The sequence below is a fragment of the Oncorhynchus keta genome, chromosome 3, assembly GCF_023373465.1.
Source record: "Oncorhynchus keta strain PuntledgeMale-10-30-2019 chromosome 3, Oket_V2, whole genome shotgun sequence".
Classification (NCBI taxonomy): Eukaryota; Metazoa; Chordata; class Actinopteri; order Salmoniformes; family Salmonidae; genus Oncorhynchus; species Oncorhynchus keta.
Window position 1 is genome coordinate 18,681,880 of NC_068423.1, and position 22,839 is coordinate 18,704,718.

Genomic DNA, 22,839 nt, shown 5'->3' on the forward strand with positions numbered 1-22,839 from the left:
AGAGGTAGTGTCGTGGAAGAGAGGTTGTATCGTGGAAGAGAGGTAGTATCGTGGAAGAGAGGTAGTATCGTGGAAGAGAGGTAGTGTCGTGGAAGAGAGGTTGTATAGTGGAAGAGAGATAGTATCGTGGAAGAGAGGTAGTGTCATGGAAGAGAGGTAGTATTGTGGAAGAGAGGTAGTATTGTGGAAGAGAGGTTGTAGTGTGGAAGAGAGGTAGTATAGTGGAAGAGAGTTTCTGTCATGGGAGAGAGGTAGTATTGTGGAAGAGAGGTAGTGTCGTGGAAGAGAGGTTGTATCGTGGAAGAGAGGTAGTATCGTGGAAGAGAGGTAGTATCGTGGAAGAGAGGTAGTGTCGTGGAAGAGAGGTTGTATAGTGGAAGAGAGGTAGTATCGTGGAAGAGAGGTAGTGTCATGGAAGAGAGGTAGTATTGTGGAAGAGAGGTAGTATTGTGGAAGAGAGGTAGTGTCGTGGAAGAGAGGTTGTATCATGGAAGAGAGTTTCTGTCATGGGAGAGAGGTAGTATTGTGGAAGAGAGGTAGTATCGTGGAAGAGAGGTAGTGTCGTGGAAGAGAGGTTGTATCGTGGAAGAGAGGTAGTATCGTGGAAGAGAGGTAGTATCGTGGAAGAGAGGTAGTGCCGTGGAAGAGAGGTTGTATAGTGGAAGAGAGATAGTATCGTGGAAGAGAGGTAGTGTCATGGAAGAGAGGTAGTATTGTGGAAGAGAGGTAGTATTGTGGAAGAGAGGTTGTAGTGTGGAAGAGAGGTAGTATTGTGGAAGAGAGGTTGTAGTGTGGAAGAGAGGTAGTATAGTGGAAGAGAGGTAGTATAGTGGAAGAGAGGTAGTATTGTGGAAGAGAGGTAGTATAGTGGAAGAGAGGTAGTGTCGTGGAAGAGAGGTTGTATCGTGGAAGAGAGTTTCTGTCATGGGAGAGAGTTAGTACTGTGGAAGAGAGGTAGTATTGTGGAAGAGAGGTAGTATTGTGGAAGAGAGGTTGTAGTGTGGAAGAGAGGTAGTATAGTGGAAGAGAGGTAGTATAGTGGAAAGAGAGGTAGTATTGTGGAAGAGAGGTAGTATTGTGGAAGAGAGGTTGTAGTGTGGAAGAGAGGTAGTATAGTGGAAGAGAGGTAGTATTGTGGAAGAGAGGTAGTGTCGTGGAAGAGAGGTTGTATCGTGGAAGAGAGTTTCTGTCATGGGAGAGAGGTAGTATTGTGGAAGAGAGGTAGTATCGTGGAAGAGAGGTAGTGTCGTGGAAGAGAGGTAGTATCGTGGAAGAGAGGTAGTGTCGTGGAAGAGAGTTTCTGTCATGGGAGAGAGGTAGTATAGTGGAAGAGAGGTAGTGTCGTGGAAGAGAGGTTGTATCGTGGAAGAGAGTTTCTGTCATGGGAGAGAGGTAGTATAGTGGAAGAGAGGTAGTGTCGTGGAAGAGAGGTTGTATCGTGGAAGAGAGTTTCTGTCATGGGAGAGAGGTAGTATAGTGGAAGAGAGGTAGTATCGTGGAAGAGAGGTAGTGTCGTGGAAGAGAGTTTCTGTCATGGGAGAGAGGTAGTATAGTGGAAGAGAGGTAGTGTCGTGGAAGAGAGGTTGTATCGTGGAAGAGAGTTTCTGTCATGGGAGAGAGGTAGTATAGTGGAAGAGAGGTAGTGTCATGGAAGAGAGGTAGTATAGTGGAAGAGAGGTAGTATTGTGGAAGAGAGGTAGTATCGTGGAAGAGAGGTAGTGTCGTGGAAGAGAGGTTGTATCGTGGAAGAGAGGTAGTATCGTGGAAGAGAGGTAGTATCGTGGAAGAGAGGTAGTGTCGTGGAAGAGAGGTTGTATAGTGGAAGAGAGATAGTATCGTGGAAGAGAGGTAGTGTCATGGAAGAGAGGTAGTATTGTGGAAGAGAGGTAGTATTGTGGAAGAGAGGTTGTAGTGTGGAAGAGAGGTAGTATAGTGGAAGAGAGGTAGTATTGTGGAAGAGAGGTAGTATAGTGGAAGAGAGGTAGTGTCGTGGAAGAGAGGTTGTATCGTGGAAGAGAGTTTCTGTCATGGGAGAGAGGTAGTATTGTGGAAGAGAGGTAGTATCGTGGAAGAGAGGTAGTGTCGTGGAAGAGAGGTTGTATCGTGGAAGAGAGATAGTATCGTGGAAGAGAGAAAGTATCGTGGAAGAGAGGTAGTGTCGTGGAAGAGAGGTTGTATAGTGGAAGAGAGATAGTATCGTGGAAGAGAGGTAGTGTCATGGAAGAGAGGTAGTATTGTGAAAGAGAGGTAGTATTGTGGAAGAGAGGTTGTAGTGTGGAAGAGAGGTAGTATAGTGGAAGAGAGGTTCTGTCATGGAAGAGAGGTAGTATTGTGGAAGAGAGGTTGTAGTGTGGAAAGAGGTAGTATTGTGGAAGAGAGGTAGTATAGTGGAAGAGAGGTAGTATCGTGGAAGAGAGGTTCTGTCATGGAAGAGAGGTAGTATTGTGGAAGAGAGGTTGTAGTGTGGAAGAGAGGTAGTATTGTGGAAGAGAGGTTGTAGTGTGGAAGAGAGGTAGTATTGTGGAAGAGAGGTAGTATTGTGGAAGAGAGGTAGTATTGTGGAAGAGAGGTTGTAGTGTGGAAGAGAGGTAGTATTGTGGAAGAGAGGTAGTATTGTGGAAGAGAGTTTGTATAGTGGAAGAGAGGTAGTATTGTGGAAGAGAGGTAGTATTGTGGAAGAGAGGTAGTATCGTGGAAAGAGGTAGTGTCGTGGAAGAGAGGTTGTATCGTGGAAGAGAGTTTCTGTCATGGGAGAGAGGTAGTATCGTGGAAGAGAGGTAGTGTCGTGGAAGAGAGGTAGTATCGTGGAAGAGAGGTAGTATCGTGGAAGAGAGGTTGTATCGTGGAAGAGAGGTAGTATCGTGGAAGAGAGGTAGTATCGTGGAAGAGAGGTAGTATCGTGGAAGAGAGGTAGTATCGTGGAAGAGAGGTAGTATCGTGGAAGAGAGGTAGTATCGTGGAAGAGAGGTAGTGTCGTGGAAGAGAGGTTGTATAGTGGAAGAGAGATAGTATCGTGGAAGAGAGGTAGTGTCATGGAAGAGAGGTAGTATTGTGGAAGAGAGGTAGTATTGTGGAAGAGAGGTAGTATTGTGGAAGAGAGGTTGTAGTGTGGAAGAGAGGTAGTATAGTGGAAGAGAGTTTCTGTCATGGGAGAGAGGTAGTATTGTGGAAGAGAGGTAGTGTCGTGGAAGAGAGGTTGTATCGTGGAAGAGAGGTTGTATCGTGGAAGAGAGGTAGTATCGTGGAAGAGAGGTAGTATTGTGGGAGAGAGGTAGTATCGTGGAAGAGAGGTAGTGTCGTGGAAGAGAGGTTGTATCGTGGAAGAGAGGTAGTATCGTGGAAGAGAGGTAGTATCGTGGAAGAGAGGTAGTGTCGTGGAAGAGAGGTTGTATAGTGGAAGAGAGATAGTATCGTGGAAGAGAGGTAGTGTCATGGAAGAGAGGTAGTATTGTGGAAGAGAGGTAGTATTGTGGAAAGAGGTTGTAGTGTGGAAGAGAGGTAGTATAGTGGAAGAGAGGTAGTATTGTGGAAGAGAGGTAGTATAGTGGAAGAGAGGTAGTGTCGTGGAAGAGAGGTTGTATCATGGAAGAGAGTTTCTGTCATGGGAGAGAGGTAGTATTGTGGAAGAGAGGTAGTATCGTGGAAGAGAGGTAGTGTCGTGGAAGAGAGGTTGTATCGTGGAAGAGAGGTAGTATCGTGGAAGAGAGGTAGTATCGTGGAAGAGAGGTAGTGCCGTGGAAGAGAGGTTGTATAGTGGAAGAGAGGTTGTATAGTGGAAGAGAGGTAGTGTCATGGAAGAGAGATAGTATTGTGGAAGAGAGGTAGTATTGTGGAAGAGAGGTTGTAGTGTGGAAGAGAGGTAGTATTGTGGAAGAGAGGTTGTAGTATAGTGGAAGAGAGGTAGTATAGTGGAAGAGAGGTAGTATTGTGGAAGAGAGGTAGTATAGTGGAAGAGAGGTAGTGTCATGGAAGAGAGGTAGTATTGTGGAAGAGAGGTAGTATTGTGGAAGAGAGGTTGTAGTGTGGAAGAGAGGTAGTATAGTGGAAGAGAGGTAGTATTGTGGAAGAGAGGTAGTATAGTGGAAGAGAGGTAGTGTCGTGGAGAGAGGTTGTATCGTGGAAGAGAGTTTCTGTCATGGGAGAGAGGTAGTATTGTGGAAGAGAGGTAGTATCGTGGAAGAGAGGTAGTGTCGTGGAAGAGAGGTTGTATCGTGGAAGAGAGGTAGTATCGTGGAAGAGAGAAAGTATCGTGGAAGAGAGGTAGTGTCGTGGAAGAGAGGTTGTATAGTGGAAGAGAGATAGTATCGTGGAAGAGAGGTAGTGTCATGGAAGAGAGGTAGTATTGTGAAAGAGAGGTAGTATTGTGGAAGAGAGGTTGTAGTGTGGAAGAGAGGTAGTATAGTGGAAGAGAGGTTCTGTCATGGAAGAGAGGTAGTATTGTGGAAGAGAGGTTGTAGTGTGGAAGAGAGGTAGTATTGTGGAAGAGAGGTAGTATAGTGGAAGAGAGGTAGTATCGTGGAAGAGAGGTTCTGTCATGGAAGAGAGGTAGTATTGTGGAAGAGAGGTTGTAGTGTGGAAGAGAGGTAGTATTGTGGAAGAGAGGTTGTAGTGTGGAAGAGAGGTAGTATTGTGGAAGAGAGGTAGTATTGTGGAAGAGAGGTAGTATTGTGGAAGAGAGGTTGTAGTGTGGAAGAGAGGTAGTATTGTGGAAGAGAGTTTGTATAGTGGAAGAGAGGTAGTATTGTGGAAGAGAGGTAGTATTGTGGAAGAGAGGTAGTATCGTGGAAGAGAGGTAGTGTCGTGGAAGAGAGGTTGTATCGTGGAAGAGAGTTTCTGTCATGGGAGAGAGGTAGTATCGTGGAAGAGAGGTAGTGTCGTGGAAGAGAGGTTGTATCGTGGAAGAGAGGTAGTATCGTGGAAGAGAGGTTGTATCGTGGAAGAGAGGTAGTATCGTGGAAGAGAGGTAGTATCGTGGAAGAGAGGTAGTATCGTGGAAGAGAGGTAGTATCGTGGAAGAGAGGTAGTATCGTGGAAGAGAGGTAGTATCGTGGAAGAGAGGTAGTGTCGTGGAAGAGAGGTTGTATAGTGGAAAGAGATAGTATCGTGGAAGAGAGGTAGTGTCATGGAAGAGAGGTAGTATTGTGGAAGAGAGGTAGTATTGTGGAAGAGAGGTAGTATCGTGGAAGAGAGTTTCTGTCATGGGAGAGAGGTAGTATTGTGGAAGAGAGGTAGTGTCGTGGAAGAGAGGTTGTATCGTGGAAGAGAGGTTGTATCGTGGAAGAGAGGTAGTATCGTGGAAGAGAGGTAGTATTGTGGAAGAGAGGTAGTATAGTGGAAGAGAGGTAGTGTCGTGGAAGAGAGGTTGTATCGTGGAAGAGAGGTAGTATCGTGGAAGAGAGGTAGTATCGTGGAAGAGAGGTAGTGTCGTGGAAGAGAGGTTGTATAGTGGAAGAGAGGTAGTGTCATGGAAGAGAGGTAGTATTGTGGAAGAGAGGTAGTATTGTGGAAGAGAGGTTGTAGTGTGGAAGAGAGGTAGTATAGTGGAAGAGAGGTAGTATTGTGGAAGAGAGGTAGTATAGTGGAAGAGAGGTAGTGTCGTGGAAGAGAGGTTGTATCATGGAAGAGAGTTTCTGTCATGGGAGAGAGGTAGTATTGTGGAAGAGAGGTAGTATCGTGGAAGAGAGGTAGTGTCGTGGAAGAGAGGTTGTATCGTGGAAGAGAGGTAGTATCGTGGAAGAGAGGTAGTATCGTGGAAGAGAGGTAGTGCCGTGGAAGAGAGGTTGTATAGTGGAAAGAGGTTGTATAGTGGAAGAGAGGTAGTGTCATGGAAGAGAGGTAGTATTGTGGAAGAGAGGTAGTATTGTGGAAGAGAGGTTGTAGTGTGGAAGAGAGGTAGTATTGTGGAAGAGAGGTTGTAGTGTGGAAGAGAGGTAGTATTGTGGAAGAGAGGTTGTAGTATAGTGGAAGAGAGGTAGTATAGTGGAAGAGGTAGTATTGTGGAAGAGAGGTAGTATAGTGGAAGAGAGGTAGTGTCGTGGAAGAGAGGTTGCATCGTGGAAGAGAGTTTCTGTCATGGGAGAGAGGTAGTATTGTGGAAGAGAGGTAGTATTGTGGAAGAGAGGTAGTATTGTGGAAGAGAGGTTGTAGTGTGGAAGAGAGGTAGTATAGTGGAAGAGAGGTAGTATAGTGGAAGAGAGGTAGTATTGTGGAAAGAGGTAGTATTGTGGAAGAGAGGTTGTAGTGTGGAAGAGAGGTAGTATAGTGGAAGAGAGGTAGTGTCGTGGAAGAGAGGTTGCATCGTGGAAAGAGTTTCTGTCATGGGAGAGAGGTAGTATTGTGGAAGAGAGGTAGTATTGTGGAAGAGAGGTAGTATTGTGGAAAGAGGTTGTAGTGTGGAAGAGAGGTAGTATAGTGGAAGAGAGGTAGTATAGTGGAAGAGAGGTAGTATTGTGGAAGAGAGGTAGTATTGTGGAAGAGAGGTTGTAGTGTGGAAGAGAGGTAGTATAGTGGAAGAGAGGTAGTATTGTGGAAAGAGGTAGTGTCGTGGAAGAGAGGTTGTATCGTGGAAGAGAGTTTCTGTCATGGGAGAGAGGTAGTATTATGGAAGAGAGGTAGTATCGTGGAAGAGAGGTAGTGTCGTGGAAGAGAGGTAGTATCGTGGAAGAGAGGTAGTGTCGTGGAAGAGAGTTTCTGTCATGGGAGAGAGGTAGTATAGTGGAAGAGAGGTAGTGTCGTGGAAGAGAGGTTGTATCGTGGAAGAGAGTTTCTGTCATGGGAGAGAGATAGTATAGTGGAAGAGAGGTAGTGTCGTGGAAGAGAGGTAGTATTGTGGAAGAGAGGTAGTATTGTGGAAGAGAGGTTGTAGCGTGGAAGAGAGGTAGTATAGTGGAAGAGAGTTTCTGTCATGGGAGAGAGGTAGTATAGTGGAAGAGAGGTAGTGTCGTGGAAGAGAGGTTGTATCGTGGAAGAGAGTTTCTGTCATGGGAGAGAGGTAGTATAGTGGAAGAGAGGTAGTGTCATGGAAGAGAGGTAGTATAGTGGAAGAGAGGTAGTATTGTGGAAGAGAGGTAGTATCGTGGAAGAGAGGTAGTGTCGTGGAAGAGAGGTTGTATCGTGGAAGAGAGGTAGTATCGTGGAAGAGAGGTAGTATCGTGGAAGAGAGGTAGTGTCGTGGAAGAGAGGTTGTATAGTGGAAGAGAGATAGTATCGTGGAAGAGAGGTAGTGTCATGGAAGAGAGGTAGTATTGTGGAAGAGAGGTAGTATTGTGGAAGAGAGGTTGTAGTGTGGAAGAGAGGTAGTATAGTGGAAGAGAGGTAGTATTGTGGAAGAGAGGTAGTATAGTGGAAGAGAGGTAGTGTCGTGGAAGAGAGGTTGTATCGTGGAAGAGAGGTAGTATCGTGGAAGAGAGGTAGTATCGTGGAAGAGAGGTAGTGTCGTGGAAGAGAGGTTGTATAGTGGAAGAGAGATAGTATCGTGGAAGAGAGGTAGTGTCATGGAAGAGAGGTAGTATTGTGGAAGAGAGGTAGTATTGTGGAAGAGAGGTTGTAGTGTGGAAGAGAGGTAGTATAGTGGAAGAGAGGTAGTATTGTGGAAGAGAGGTAGTATAGTGGAAGAGAGGTAGTGTCGTGGAAGAGGTTGTATCATGGAAGAGAGTTTCTGTCATGGGAGAGAGGTAGTATTGTGGAAGAGAGGTAGTATCGTGGAAGAGAGGTAGTGTCGTGGAAGAGAGGTTGTATCGTGGAAGAGAGGTAGTATCGTGGAAGAGAGGTAGTATCGTGGAAGAGAGGTAGTGCCGTGGAAGAGAGGTTGTATAGTGGAAGAGAGATAGTATCGTGGAAGAGAGGTAGTGTCATGGAAGAGAGGTAGTATTGTGGAAGAGAGGTAGTATTGTGGAAGAGAGGTTGTAGTGTGGAAGAGAGGTAGTATTGTGGAAGAGAGGTTGTAGTGTGGAAGAGAGGTAGTATAGTGGAAGAGAGGTAGTATAGTGGAAGAGAGGTAGTATTGTGGAAGAGAGGTAGTATAGTGGAAGAGAGGTAGTGTCGTGGAAGAGAGGTTGTATCGTGGAAGAGAGTTTCTGTCATGGGAGAGAGGTAGTATTGTGGAAGAGAGGTAGTATTGTGGAAGAGAGGTAGTATTGTGGAAGAGAGGTTGTAGTGTGGAAGAGAGGTAGTATAGTGGAAGAGAGGTAGTATAGTGGAAGAGAGGTAGTATTGTGGAAGAGAGGTAGTATTGTGGAAGAGAGGTTGTAGTGTGGAAGAGAGGTAGTATAGTGGAAGAGAGGTAGTATTGTGGAAGAGAGGTAGTGTCGTGGAAGAGAGGTTGTATCGTGGAAGAGAGTTTCTGTCATGGGAGAGAGGTAGTATTGTGGAAGAGAGGTAGTATCGTGGAAGAGAGGTAGTGTCGTGGAAGAGAGGTAGTATCGTGGAAGAGAGGTAGTGTCGTGGAAGAGAGTTTCTGTCATGGGAGAGAGGTAGTATAGTGGAAGAGAGGTAGTGTCGTGGAAGAGAGGTTGTATCGTGGAAGAGAGTTTCTGTCATGGGAGAGAGGTAGTATAGTGGAAGAGAGGTAGTGTCGTGGAAGAGAGGTTGTATCGTGGAAGAGAGTTTCTGTCATGGGAGAGAGATAGTATAGTGGAAGAGAGGTAGTATCGTGGAAGAGAGGTAGTGTTGTGGAAGAGAGTTTCTGTCATGGGAGAGAGGTAGTATAGTGGAAGAGAGGTAGTGTCGTGGAAGAGAGGTTGTATCGTGGAAGAGAGTTTCTGTCATGGGAGAGAGGTAGTATAGTGGAAGAGAGGTAGTGTCATGGAAGAGAGGTAGTATAGTGGAAGAGAGGTAGTATTGTGGAAGAGAGGTAGTATCGTGGAAGAGAGGTAGTGTCGTGGAAGAGAGGTTGTATCGTGGAAGAGAGGTAGTATCGTGGAAGAGAGGTAGTATCGTGGAAGAGAGGTAGTGTCGTGGAAGAGAGGTTGTATAGTGGAAGAGAGATAGTATCGTGGAAGAGAGGTAGTGTCATGGAAGAGAGGTAGTATTGTGGAAGAGAGGTAGTATTGTGGAAGAGAGGTTGTAGTGTGGAAGAGAGGTAGTATAGTGGAAGAGAGTTTCTGTCATGGGAGAGAGGTAGTATTGTGGAAGAGAGGTAGTGTCGTGGAAGAGAGGTTGTATCGTGGAAGAGAGGTTGTATCGTGGAAGAGAGGTAGTATCGTGGAAGAGAGGTAGTATTGTGGGAGAGAGGTAGTATCGTGGAAGAGAGGTAGTGTCGTGGAAGAGAGGTTGTATCATGGAAGAGAGTTTCTGTCATGGGAGAGAGGTAGTATTGTGGAAGAGAGGTAGTATCGTGGAAGAGAGGTAGTGTCGTGGAAGAGAGGTTGTATCGTGGAAGAGAGATAGTATCGTGGAAGAGAGGTAGTATCGTGGAAGAGAGGTAGTGCCGTGGAAGAGAGGTTGTATAGTGGAGAGAGATAGTATCGTGGAAGAGAGGTAGTGTCATGGAAGAGAGGTAGTATTGTGGAAGAGAGGTAGTATTGTGGAAGAGAGGTTGTAGTGTGGAAGAGAGGTAGTATTGTGGAAGAGAGGTTGTAGTGTGGAAGAGAGGTAGTATAGTGGAAGAGAGGTAGTATAGTGGAAGAGAGGTAGTATTGTGGAAGAGGTAGTATTGTGGAAGAGAGGTAGTATTGTGGAAGAGAGGTTGTAGTGTGGAAGAGAGGTAGTATTGTGGAAGAGAGGTTGTAGTGTGGAAGAGAGGTAGTATAGTGGAAGAGAGGTAGTATAGTGGAAGAGAGGTAGTATTGTGGAAGAGAGGTAGTATAGTGGAAGAGAGGTAGTGTCGTGGAAGAGAGGTTGTATCGTGGAAGAGAGTTTCTGTCATGGGAGAGAGGTAGTATTGTGGAAGAGAGGTAGTATTGTGGAAGAGAGGTTGTAGTGTGGAAGAGAGGTAGTATAGTGGAAGAGAGGTAGTATAGTGGAAGAGAGGTAGTATTGTGGAAGAGAGGTAGTATTGTGGAAGAGAGGTTGTAGTGTGGAAGAGAGGTAGTATAGTGGAAGAGAGGTAGTATTGTGGAAGAGAGGTAGTGTCGTGGAAGAGAGGTTGTATCGTGGAAGAGAGTTTCTGTCATGGGAGAGAGGTAGTATTGTGGAAGAGAGGTAGTATCGTGGAAGAGAGGTAGTGTCGTGGAAGAGAGGTAGTATCGTGGAAGAGAGGTAGTGTCGTGGAAGAGAGTTTCTGTCATGGGAGAGAGGTAGTATAGTGGAAGAGAGGTAGTGTCGTGGAAGAGAGTTTCTGTCATGGGAGAGAGGTAGTATAGTGGAAGAGAGGTAGTGTCGTGGAAGAGAGGTTGTATCGTGGAAGAGAGTTTCTGTCATGGGAGAGAGGTAGTATAGTGGAAGAGAGGTAGTGTCATGGAAGAGAGGTAGTATAGTGGAAGAGAGGTTGTATAGTGGAAGAGAGGTAGTATTGTGGAAAGAGGTTGTAGTGTGGAAGAGAGGTAGTATAGTGGAAGAGAGGTAGTATTGTGGAAGAGAGGTAGTATAGTGGAAGAGAGGTAGTGTCGTGGAAGAGGTTGTATCATGGAAGAGAGTTTCTGTCATGGGAGAGAGGTAGTATTGTGGAAGAGAGGTAGTATCGTGGAAGAGAGGTAGTGTCGTGGAAGAGAGGTTGTATCGTGGAAGAGAGGTAGTATCGTGGAAGAGAGGTAGTATCGTGGAAGAGAGGTAGTGCCGTGGAAGAGAGGTTGTATAGTGGAAGAGAGGTTGTATAGTGGAAGAGAGGTAGTGTCATGGAAGAGAGATAGTATTGTGGAAAGAGGTAGTATTGTGGAAGAGAGGTTGTAGTGTGGAAGAGAGGTAGTATTGTGGAAAGAGGTTGTAGTATAGTGGAAGAGAGGTAGTATAGTGGAAGAGAGGTAGTATTGTGGAAGAGAGGTAGTATAGTGGAAGAGAGGTAGTGTCATGGAAGAGAGGTAGTATTGTGGAAGAGAGGTAGTATTGTGGAAGAGAGGTTGTAGTGTGGAAGAGAGGTAGTATAGTGGAAGAGAGGTAGTATTGTGGAAGAGAGGTAGTATAGTGGAAGAGAGGTAGTGTCGTGGAAAGAGGTTGTATCGTGGAAGAGAGTTTCTGTCATGGGAGAGTAGGTAGTATTGTGGAAGAGAGGTAGTATCGTGGAAGAGAGGTAGTGTCGTGGAAGAGAGGTTGTATCGTGGAAGAGAGGTAGTATCGTGGAAGAGAGAAAGTATCGTGGAAGAGAGGTAGTGTCGTGGAAGAGAGGTTGTATAGTGGAAGAGAGATAGTATCGTGGAAGAGAGGTAGTGTCATGGAAGAGAGGTAGTATTGTGAAAGAGAGGTAGTATTGTGGAAGAGAGGTTGTAGTGTGGAAGAGAGGTAGTATAGTGGAAGAGAGGTTCTGTCATGGAAGAGAGGTAGTATTGTGGAAGAAAGGTTGTAGTGTGGAAGAGAGGTAGTATTGTGGAAGAGAGGTAGTATAGTGGAAGAGAGGTAGTATCGTGGAAGAGAGGTTCTGTCATGGAAGAGAGGTAGTATTGTGGAAGAGAGGTTGTAGTGTGGAAGAGGTAGTATTGTGGAAGAGAGGTTGTAGTATAGTGGAAGAGAGGTAGTATAGTGGAAGAGAGGTAGTATTGTGGAAGAGAGGTATAGTGGAAAGAGGTAGTAGTGGAAGAGTAGGAAGAGAGTTTGTCATGGAAGAGAGGTAGTATTGTGGAAGAGAGGTAGTATTGTGGAAGAGGTAGTTGTGGAAAGAGTGTGGAAGAGAGGTAGTATAGTGGAAGAGAGGTAGTATTGTGGAAGAGAGGTAGTATAGTGGAAGAGAGGTAGTGTCGTGGAAGAGAGGTTGTATCGTGGAAGAGAGTTTAGTATGTGGAGAGAGGTAGTATTGTGGAAAGAGGTAGTATCGTGAAGAGAGGTAGTGTCGTGGAAGAGGTTGTAGGTTGTATCGTGGAAGAGAGGTAGTATCGTGGAAGAAGAGAGAGGTAGTATCGTGGAAGAGAGGTAGTGTCGTGGAAGAGAGGTTGTATAGTGGAAGTATCGTGGAAAGAGGTAGTGTCGTGGAAGAGAGGTAGTATTGTGGAAGAGAGGTAGTATTGTGGAAGAGAGGTAGTATTGTGGAAGAGAGGTTGTAGTGTGGAAGAGAGGTAGTATAGTGGAAGAGAGGTTCTGTCATGGAAGAGAGGTAGTATAGTGTGGAAGAGAGGTAGGTATAGTGGAAGAGAGGTAGTGTCGTGGAAGAGAGGTTGTATTGTGGGAAGGTAGTATTGTAGGTATAGTGGAGTGTGGAAGAGAGGTAGTATCGTGGAAGAGGTTCTGTATTGTGGAGAGAGGTAGTAGTATTGTGGAAGAGAGGTAGTGTAGTGTGGAAGAGAGGTTGTATCGTGGAAGAGAGGTAGTATCGTGGAAGAGAGGTAGTATCGTGGAAGAGAGTTTCTGAGGTAGTATCGTGGAAGAGAGGTTGTGGAAGAGAGGTTGTAGTGGAAAGAGAGATAGTATCGTGGAAGAGAGGTAGTATCATGGAAGAGAGGTAGTAGTGTGGAAGAGAGGTAGTATTGTGGAAGAGAGGTTGTAGTGTGGAAAAGAGGTAGTATCGTGGAAGAGAGTGGAAGAGGTAGTATTGTGGAAGAGAGGTAGTATAGTGGAAGAGAGGTAGTGTCGTGGAAGAGAGGTTGTATCAAGGAAGTATAGTGGAGTTTCTGTCATGGGAGAGAGGTAGTATTGTGGAAGAGAGGTAGTATCGTGGAAGAGAGGTAGTGTCGTGGAAGAGAGGTTGTATCGTGGAAAGAGAGGTAGTATCGTGGAAGAGAGGTAGTATCGTGGAAGAGAGGTAGTGCCGTGGAAGAGAGGTTGTATAGTGGAAGAGAGGTTGTATAGTGGAAGAGAGGTAGTGTCATGGAGAGAGGTAGTATTGTGGAAGAGAGGTAGTATTGTGGAAGAGAGGTTGAAGTGTGGAAGAGAGGTAGTATTGTGGAAGAGAGGTTGTAGGTTATAGTGGAAGAGAGGTAGTATAGTGGAAGAGAGGTAGTATTGTGGAAGAGAGGTAGTATAGTGGAAGAGAGGTAGTGTCGTGGAAGAGAGGTTGCATCGTGGAAGAGAGTTTCTGTCATGGGAGAGAGGTAGTATTGTGGAAGAGAGGTAGTATTGTGAAGAGGTTGTATAGTGGAAGAGGTAGTATCGTGGAAGAGTATCGTGGGTTGTAGTGTGGAAGAGAGGTTGTATAGTGGAAGAGAGGTAGTATAGTGGAAGAGGTAGGTGGAAGAGAGGTAGTATTGTGGAAGAGAGGTAGTATTGTGGAAGAGAGGTTGTAGTGTGGAAGAGAGGTAGTATAGTGGAAGAGTGGAGGTAGTATTGTGGAAGAGAGGTAGTATCGTGGAAGAGAGGTTGGAAGAGAGGTTATCGTGGAAGAGAGTTTCTGTCATGGGAGAAGAGGTAGTATTGTGGAAGAGAGGTAGTATGTGGAAGAGAGGTAGTGTGGTGGAAGTAGTATAGTGGAAGAGGTAGTATCGTGGAAGAGAGATGGAAGGTAGTATCGTGGAAGAGAGTTTCTGTCATGGGAGAGAGGTAGTATAGTGGAAGAGAGGTAGTGTCGTGGAAGAGAGGTTGTATCGTGGAAGAGAGTTTCTGTCATGGGAGAGAGGTAGTATAGTGGAAAGAGGTAGTGTCGTGGAAGAGAGGTTGTATCGTGGAAGAGAGTTTCTGTCATGGGAGAGAGGTAGTATAGTGGAAGAGAGGTAGTATCGTGGAAGAGAGGTAGTGTCGTGGAAGAGAGTTTCTGTCATGGGAGAGAGGTAGTATAGTGGAAGAGAGGTAGTGTCGTGGAAGAGAGGTTGTATCGTGGAAGAGAGTTTCTGTCATGGGAGAGAGGTAGTATAGTGGAAGAGAGGTAGTGTCATGGAAGAGAGGTAGTATAGTGGAAGAGAGGTAGTATTGTGGAAGAGAGGTAGTATCGTGGAAGAGAGGTAGTGTCGTGGAAGAGAGGTTGTATCGTGGAAGAGAGGTAGTATCGTGGAAGAGAGGTAGTATCGTGGAAGAGAGGTAGTGTCGTGGAAGAGAGGTTGTATAGTGGAAGAGAGATAGTATCGTGGAAGAGAGGTAGTGTCATGGAAGAGAGGTAGTATTGTGGAAGAGAGGTAGTAGTGTGGAAGAGAGGTAGTATAGTGGAAGAGAGGTAGTATTGTGGAAGAGAGGTAGTATAGTGGAAGAGAGGTAGTGTCGTGGAAGAGAGGTTGTATCGTGGAAGAGAGGTAGTATCGTGGAAGAGAGGTAGTATCGTGGAAGAGAGGTAGTGTCGTGGAAGAGAGGTTGTATAGTGGAAGAGAGGTAGTGTCATGGAAGAGAGGTAGTATTGTGGAAGAGAGGTAGTATTGTGGAAGAGAGGTTGTAGTGTGGAAGAGAGGTAGTATAGTGGAAGAGAGGTAGTATTGTGGAAGAGAGGTAGTATAGTGGAAGAGGTAGTGTCGTGGAAGAGAGGTTGTATCATGGAAGAGAGTTTCTGTCATGGGAGAGAGGTAGTATTGTGGAAGAGAGGTAGTATCGTGGAAGAGAGGTAGTGTCGTGGAAGAGAGGTTGTATCGTGGAAGAGAGGTAGTATCGTGGAAGAGAGGTAGTATCGTGGAAGAGAGGTAGTGCCGTGGAAGAGAGGTTGTATAGTGGAAGAGAGATAGTATCGTGGAAGAGAGGTAGTGTCATGGAAGAGAGGTAGTATTGTGGAAGAGAGGTAGTATTGTGGAAGAGAGGTTGTAGTGTGGAAAGAGGTAGTATTGTGGAAGAGAGGTTGTAGTGTGGAAGAGAGGTAGTATAGTGGAAGAGAGGTAGTATAGTGGAAGAGAGGTAGTATTGTGGAAGAGAGGTAGTATAGTGGAAGAGAGGTAGTGTCGTGGAAGAGAGGTTGTATCGTGGAAGAGAGTTTCTGTCATGGGAGAGAGGTAGTATTGTGGAAGAGAGGTAGTATTGTGGAAGAGAGGTAGTATTGTGGAAGAGAGGTTGTAGTGTGGAAGAGAGGTAGTATAGTGGAAGAGAGGTAGTATAGTGGAAGAGAGGTAGTATTGTGGAAGAGAGGTAGTATTGTGGAAGAGAGGTTGTAGTGTGGAAGAGAGGTAGTATAGTGGAAGAGAGGTAGTATTGTGGAAGAGAGGTAGTGTCGTGGAAGAGAGGTTGTATCGTGGAAGAGAGTTTCTGTCATGGGAGAGGTAGTATTGTGGAAGAGAGGTAGTATCGTGGAAGAGAGGTAGTGTCGTGGAAAGAGAGGTAGTATCGTGGAAGAGAGGTAGTGTCGTGGAAGAGAGTTTCTGTCATGGGAGAGAGGTAGTATAGTGGAAGAGAGGTAGTGTCGTGGAAGAGAGGTTGTATGGTGGAAGAGAGTTTCTGTCATGGGAGAGAGGTAGTATAGTGGAAGAGAGGTAGTATCGTGGAAGAGAGGTAGTGTCGTGGAAGAGAGTTTCTGTCATGGGAGAGAGATAGTATAGTGGAAGAGAGGTAGTATCGTGGAAGAGAGGTAGTGTTGTGGAAGAGAGTTTCTGTCATGGGAGAGAGGTAGTATAGTGGAAGAGAGGTAGTGTCGTGGAAGAGAGGTTGTATCGTGGAAGAGAGTTTCTGTCATGGGAGAGAGGTAGTATAGTGGAAGAGAGGTAGTGTCATGGAAGAGAGGTAGTATAGTGGAAGAGAGGTAGTATTGTGGAAGAGAGGTAGTATCGTGGAAGAGAGGTAGTGTCGTGGAAGAGAGGTTGTATCGTGGAAGAGAGGTAGTATCGTGGAAGAGAGGTAGTATCGTGGAAGAGGTAGTGTCGTGGAAGAGAGGTTGTATAGTGGAAGAGAGATAGTATCGTGGAAGAGAGGTAGTGTCATGGAAAGAGGTAGTATTGTGGAAGAGAGGTAGTATTGTGGAAGAGGTTGTAGTGTGGAAGAGAGGTAGTATAGTGGAAGAGAGTTTCTGTCATGGGAGAGAGGTAGTATTGTGGAAGAGAGGTAGTGTCGTGGAAGAGAGGTTGTATCGTGGAAGAGAGGTTGTATCGTGGAAGAGAGGTAGTATCGTGGAAGAGAGGTAGTATTGTGGAGAGAGGTAGTATCGTGGAAGAGAGGTAGTGTCGTGGAAGAGAGGTTGTATCGTGGAAGAGAGTTTCTGTCATGGGAGAGAGGTAGTATTGTGGAAGAGAGGTAGTATCGTGGAAGAGAGGTAGTGTCGTGGAAGAGAGGTTGTATCGTGGAAGAGAGGTAGTATCGTGGAAGAGAGGTAGTATCGTGGAAGAGAGGTAGTGCCGTGGAAGAGAGGTTGTATAGTGGAAGAGAGATAGTATCGTGGAAGAGAGGTAGTGTCATGGAAGAGAGGTAGTATTGTGGAAGAGAGGTAGTATTGTGGAAGAGAGGTTGTAGTGTGGAAGAGAGGTAGTATTGTGGAAGAGAGGTTGTATTGTGGAAGAGAGGTAGTATAGTGGAAGAGAGGTAGTATAGTGGAAGAGAGGTAGTATTGTGGAAGAGAGGTAGTATTGTGGAAGAGAGGTAGTATTGTGGAAGAGAGGTAGTATTGTGGAAGAGAGGTAGTATTGTGGAAGAGAGGTTGTAGTGTGGAAGAGAGGTAGTATAGTGGAAGAGAGGTAGTATAGTGGAAGAGAGGTAGTATTGTGGAAGAGAGGTAGTATAGTGGAAGAGAGGTAGTGTCGTGGAAGAGAGGTTGTATCGTGGAAGAGAGTTTCTGTCATGGGAGAGAGGTAGTATTGTGGAAGAGAGGTAGTATTGTGGAAGAGAGGTAGTATTGTGGAAGAGAGGTTGTAGTGTGGAAGAGAGGTAGTATAGTGGAAGAGAGGTAGTATAGTGGAAGAGAGGTAGTATTGTGGAAGAGAGGTAGTATTGTGGAAGAGAGGTTGTAGTGTGGAAGAGAGGTAGTATAGTGGAAGAGAGGTAGTATTGTGGAAGAGAGGTAGTGTCGTGGAAGAGAGGTTGTATCGTGGAAGAGAGTTTCTGTCATGGGAGAGAGGTAGTATTGTGGAAGAGAGGTAGTATCGTGGAAGAGAGGTAGTGTCGTGGAAGAGAGGTAGTATCGTGGAAGAGAGGTAGTGTCGTGGAAGAGAGTTTCTGTCATGGGAGAGAGGTAGTATAGTGGAAGAGAGGTAGTGTCGTGGAAGAGAGTTTCTGTCATGGGAGAGAGGTAGTATAGTGGAAGAGAGGTAGTGTCGTGGAAGAGAGGTTGTATCGTGGAAGAGAGTTTCTGTCATGGGAGAGAGGTAGTATAGTGGAAGAGAGGTAGTATCGTGGAAGAGAGGTAGTGTCGTGGAAGAGAGTTTCTGTCATGGGAGAGAGGTAGTATAGTGGAAGAGAGGTAGTGTCGTGGAAGAGAGGTTGTATCGTGGAAGAGAGTTTCTGTCATGGGAGAGAGGTAGTATAGTGGAAGAGAGGTAGTGTCATGGAAGAGAGGTAGTATAGTGGAAGAGAGGTAGTATTGTGGAAGAGAGATAGTATCGTGGAAGAGAGGTAGTGTCGTGGAAGAGAGGTTGTATCGTGGAAGAGAGGTAGTATCGTGGAAGAGAGGTAGTATCGTGGAAGAGAGGTAGTGCCGTGGAAGAGAGGTTGTATAGTGGAAGAGAGATAGTATCGTGGAAGAGAGGTAGTGTCATGGAAGAGAGGTAGTATTGTGGAAGAGAGGTAGTATTGTGGAAGAGAGGTTGTAGTGTGGAAGAGAGGTAGTATAGTGGAAGAGAGGTAGTATAGTGGAAGAGAGGTAGTATTGTGGAAGAGAGGTAGTATAGTGGAAGAGAGGTAGTGTCGTGGAAGAGAGGTTGTATCGTGGAAGAGAGTTTCTGTCATGGGAGAGAGGTAGTATTGTGGAAGAGAGGTAGTATCGTGGAAGAGAGGTAGTGTCGTGGAAGAGAGGTTGTATCGTGGAAGAGAGGTAGTATCGTGGAAGAGAGGTAGTATCGTGGAAGAGAGGTAGTGTCGTGGAAGAGAGGTTGTATAGTGGAAGAGAGATAGTATCGTGGAAGAGAGGTAGTGTCATGGAAGAGAGGTAGTATTGTGGAAGAGAGGTAGTATTGTGGAAGAGAGGTTGTAGTGTGGAAGAGAGGTAGTATAGTGGAAGAGAGGTTCTGTCATGGAAGAGAGGTAGTATTGTGGAAGAGAGGTTGTAGTGTGGAAGAGAGGTAGTATTGTGGAAGAGAGGTAGTATAGTGGAAGAGAGGTAGTATCGTGGAAGAGAGGTTCTGTCATGGAAGAGAGGTAGTATTGTGGAAGAGAGGTTGTAGTGTGGAAGAGAGGTAGTATTGTGGAAGAGAGGTTGTAGTGTGGAAGAGAGGTAGTATTATGGAAGAGAGGTAGTATTGTGGAAGAGAGGTAGTATTGTGGAAGAGAGGTAGTATTGTGGAAGAGAGGTTGTAGTGTGGAAGAGAGGTAGTATTGTGGAAGAGAGTTTGTATAGTGGAAGATAGGTTGTATTGTGGAAGAGAGGTAGTATTGTGGAAGAGAGGTAGTATTGTGGAAGAGAGGTAGTATCGTGGAAGAGAGGTTGTATAGTGGAAGAGAGGTAGTATTGTGGAAGAGAGGTAGTATTGTGGAAGAGAGGTAGTATCGTGGAAGAGAGGTAGTATCGTGGAAGAGAGGTTGTATAGTGGAAGAGAGGTAGTATCGTGGAAGAGAGGTAGTATTGTGGAACAGTCCAATCTGTCGATCAGTTGGGGTGTATGATGAAGTACTGCATTACAATGTAAAGTTATACATGCAAGCCTACTTTATGTGCAGTACAGTACAGATGAATGATAAAAGTGAATGTGACAGAAAAAAGGTTTTCTGCAAATCGGCTCCAATTACATTAATACTCTTTGTTTTTAATGGTTTCATGTCACTGTGTTAACCTAACAAAAGCTCTTCCCTTGACATGATATCTACCTGAAGTTCAGCCATTCTTCTCTGTCCTGGCATAACTGTGGAACAATGTTAATCAGGTCATTGGTCCTGAGGTGTAGAAAGGAGCAGCTATCACACTGACTGGTAAAGTCAATGAATGAAGACCTGGGGCTCCCTCTTTCACACAGTCAGACAGACAGTCTTTGAGTCAGTGTGGCGTGAGGACCGTTATAAAGGAGGGATTCAACTATATGATGGGTTTACAGGAGGCCACGACCTCTGAAGGAGCTTTATTGATTCCAGGAGTCGTGACGACCAGTGGGGAGAGAAGTGTTAACAAAGGAAGTAGTCAGGGTTAAGGCAGGTTAAGCTGTCTTTATTAGAGAGGAAATGGACTGGAAGCTCTCACAGGCATGACGGAAGGTGAATCGTTCTCCTCAGGCCAGTAGAAAGTGAACGGTGAGATTTAGAAAAGCTCACCTCTCGGCTTTTAATCATCTCCGGGGCAAGAGAAGGCTCAGACTCTGACATGAGGTGTTAACCTGATCACTTTTGAACAGGATGTTTTAATGCTGCAGCAGAATATGCATTCAGATATTTCATGTATAATAAGTACAAAGGGGAAGTAAACATATTCAAACCAAATCTTTTCTTGTCACCTCATTTGACATTAAACTATTTTCCTGAAAGCGAGTGCTTAGAATGGTAATTTGGTTTTGACATAAAGCCGAGGAGTAGTCCTTAACCACGCATTATATCATTCAGTAGTCCGTTAGGAGTCTATAGGCTGTTTTGATTGGCTGACTGGAGGCAGTGAGAGATAGATAGGCACAGTGGTTTTGTGGCACAGTGACCTGCTCCCAGCTCGGATTAGAAGCGAGGAGACGAGAGAGAGGAGAGAGGTGAAAGTATCAGGGAGGGAGGGATTATTATATCCAGTGTCAAGCTGTGATTGAAAGAGACAGTGCCTCCTGGTGTTCCCTCGAGCTATGTCAGCCCTCAGGTGGCCATGGTGGCTTCAGTGGTGGACCGTCAATGGGCCAAGCTAACATTTACAACAGTTTGAAGTTTGGTAAATAAAAAAAAAAAATGTATTTACAAATATAAAACATACATTGACAAGAACAATGGACAATTTAACATTTATATTCGTTGGTTATGTTCCAACACTCACTCCATCTTGTGCCAATATCAGTTCTTTTTAAGTCTTGGTTCCAATAGAGATTGTCATTTGGATAGACTTTCTGCAAGGTTTTGTATATCTTACCTATCATATCATATGCTTTTTCTGACTCAAATAGAATTCCCTCAACATTTCTCTGATGTCCAAAAGATTTCAGATCGACATTTTGTAAAATACATTCTTTAAAAAAATATATACTCGGCCATAACAGACTTTATATGGGGAAATAAAACTCATAGAATAAATTGTACATGTCCCTAAATCTGAGGGTGGTTTTAACCTCCCAGACTTTGAGTTGTATCAACACACAACCCAAGGCTTTTACTTACAACGTATAGTTTAATGCACTAGAGAGGAAGAATGGGTACATATTGAAGAGGTGCATGCTTTTCCCCAGAATCTTCTCACGTGTCTGTTTTCAATGATGGAGCGAAGCACATTAACAACTTCATAGTTAAGAACACTATAACAACTTCATAGTTAAGAACACTATAACAACTTCATAGTTAAGAACACTATAACAACTTCATAGTTAAGAACACAATAACAACTTCATAGTTAAGAACACAATAACAACTTCATAGTTAAGAACACTAGAACAACTTCATAGTTAAGAACACAATAACAACTTCATAGTTAAGAACACAATAAAAACTTCATAGTTAAGAACACTATAACAACTTCATAGTTAAGAACACAATAACAACTTCATAGTTAAGAACACTATAACAACTTCATAGTTAAGAACACTATAATAACTTCATAGTTAAGAACACTATAACAACTTCATAGTTAAGAACACAATAACAACTTCATAGTTAAGAACACTATAACAACTTCATAGTTAAGAACACATTAACAACTTCATAGTTAAGAACACTATAGCAACTTCATAGTTAAGAACACTATAACAACTTCATAGTTAAGAACACTATAACAAATTCATAGTTAAGAACACAATAACAACTTCATAGTTAAGAACACAATAACAACTTCATAGTTAAGAACACTATAACAACTTCATAGTTAAGAACACAATAACAACTTCATAGTTAAGAACACAATAACAACTTCATAGTTAAGAACACTATAACAACTTCATAGTTAAGAACACTATAACAACTTCATAGTTAAGAACACAATAACAACTTCATAGTTAAGAACACAATAACAACTTCATAGTTAAGAACACTATAGCAACTTCATAGTTAAGAACACTATAACAACTTCATAGTTAAGAACACTATAACAAATTCATAGTTAAGAACACAATAACAACTTCATAGTTAAGAACACAATAACAACTTCATAGTTAAGAACACTATAACAACTTCATAGTTAAGAACACAATAACAACTTCATAGTTAAGAACACAATAACAACTTCATAGTTAAGAACACAATAACAACTTCATAGTTAAGAACACTATAACAACTTCATAGTTAAGAACACTATAACAACTTCATAGTTAAGAACACTATAACAACTTCATAGTTAAGAACACTATAACAACTTCATAGTTAAGAACACTATAACAACTTCATAGTTAAGAACACTATAACAACTTCATAGTTAAGAACACTATAACAACTTCATAGTTAAGAACACTATAACAACTTCATAGTTAAGAACACTTTAACAACTTCATAGTTAAGAACACTATAACAACGTCATAGTTAAGAACACAATAACAACTTCATAGTTAAGAACACTATAACAACTTCATAGTTAACATTATGACATGGAAGAAAGTGAAATGGATCCTACAAGGACCAATACCACTTCCTAAAAGCACATCCCTTTGGAACAATCCTTGAATAGCTTTTCAGAATTCACCAATAAATTGGCCCACATTGAAAACTAAATGCATAGAAACCAGAAATGACTTGATAATTAGGAAATACAATTATTTCCATAACAGAATTAAAAAGCCATTTTGGACTGACCAACCTAGACATTTTCAAAGAGCTGCAACCTAAACGTTTTATATAGCTTCTGTTGTTCTTCAGAAAGAATAGTACATGAAAGCTTGAACAGATCAAGTATAGTACTTCAATCTGAAACCTGAAGGTGTAAACAGACAGTTGAATATGGTTCTACTGAATAATGTAGATAATAATAACAATTATGAATCACATTAAGGCATAAGAATGAGAACAGAAGTTGTTTTTATAGATTGTACAGTTGAAGTCGGAAGTTTACATACACCTTAGCCATGTACATTTAAACTCCGTTTTTCACAATTCCTGAAATTCAATCCGAGTAAAAATTCCCTGTTTTATGTCAGGTAGGATCAACACTTAATTTTAAGAATGTAAAATGTCAGAATAATAGTAGAGAGAATGATTTATTTCAGCTTTTATTTATTTCATCACATTCGTAGTGGGTCAGAAGTCTACATACACTCAATTAGTATTTGGTAGCATTGCCTTTAAATTGTTTAACTTGGGTCAAACGTTTCGTGTAGCCTTCCACAAGCTTCCCACAATAAGTTGGGTGAATTTTGGCCCATTCCTCCTGACAGAGCTGGTTCAGCTTTTTCAGTTCTGCATACACATTTTCTATAGGACTGAGGTCAGGGCTTTATGATGGCCACTCCAATACCTTAACTTTGTTGTCCGTAAGCCATTTTGCCACAACTTTGGAAGTATGCTTGGGGTGGGTCATTGTCCATTTGGAAGACCCATTTGCAACCAAGCTTTAACTTCCTGACTGATGTCTTGAGATGTTGCTTCAATATATCCACATAATTTTCCTGCCTCGTGATGCCATCTATTTTTGTGAAGTGCACCAGTCCCTCCTACAACAATGCACTCCCAAAACATGATGCT

General features: G+C 43.6%; 1 long non-coding RNA gene across 6 annotated transcripts; it reads left to right on the forward strand.

Annotated features, from left to right (window-relative positions):
- The first annotated feature begins 1,063 nt into the window (after positions 1-1,063).
- On the forward strand, positions 1,064-17,430 carry LOC127914599 (uncharacterized). 6 transcript variants are annotated; one of them, XR_008088982.1, is made up of 5 exons: positions 1,064-1,639; positions 8,415-8,566; positions 10,179-10,254; positions 13,652-13,879; positions 17,024-17,430. It is a non-coding gene; the product is annotated as an uncharacterized LOC127914599 (long non-coding RNA). The 6 variants fall into 6 exon arrangements; XR_008088981.1 differs by lacking the exon at positions 10,179-10,254; XR_008088986.1 differs by lacking the exon at positions 10,179-10,254 and having other exon boundaries at positions 8,415-8,490.
- The last annotated feature ends 5,409 nt before the right edge of the window (positions 17,431-22,839 follow it).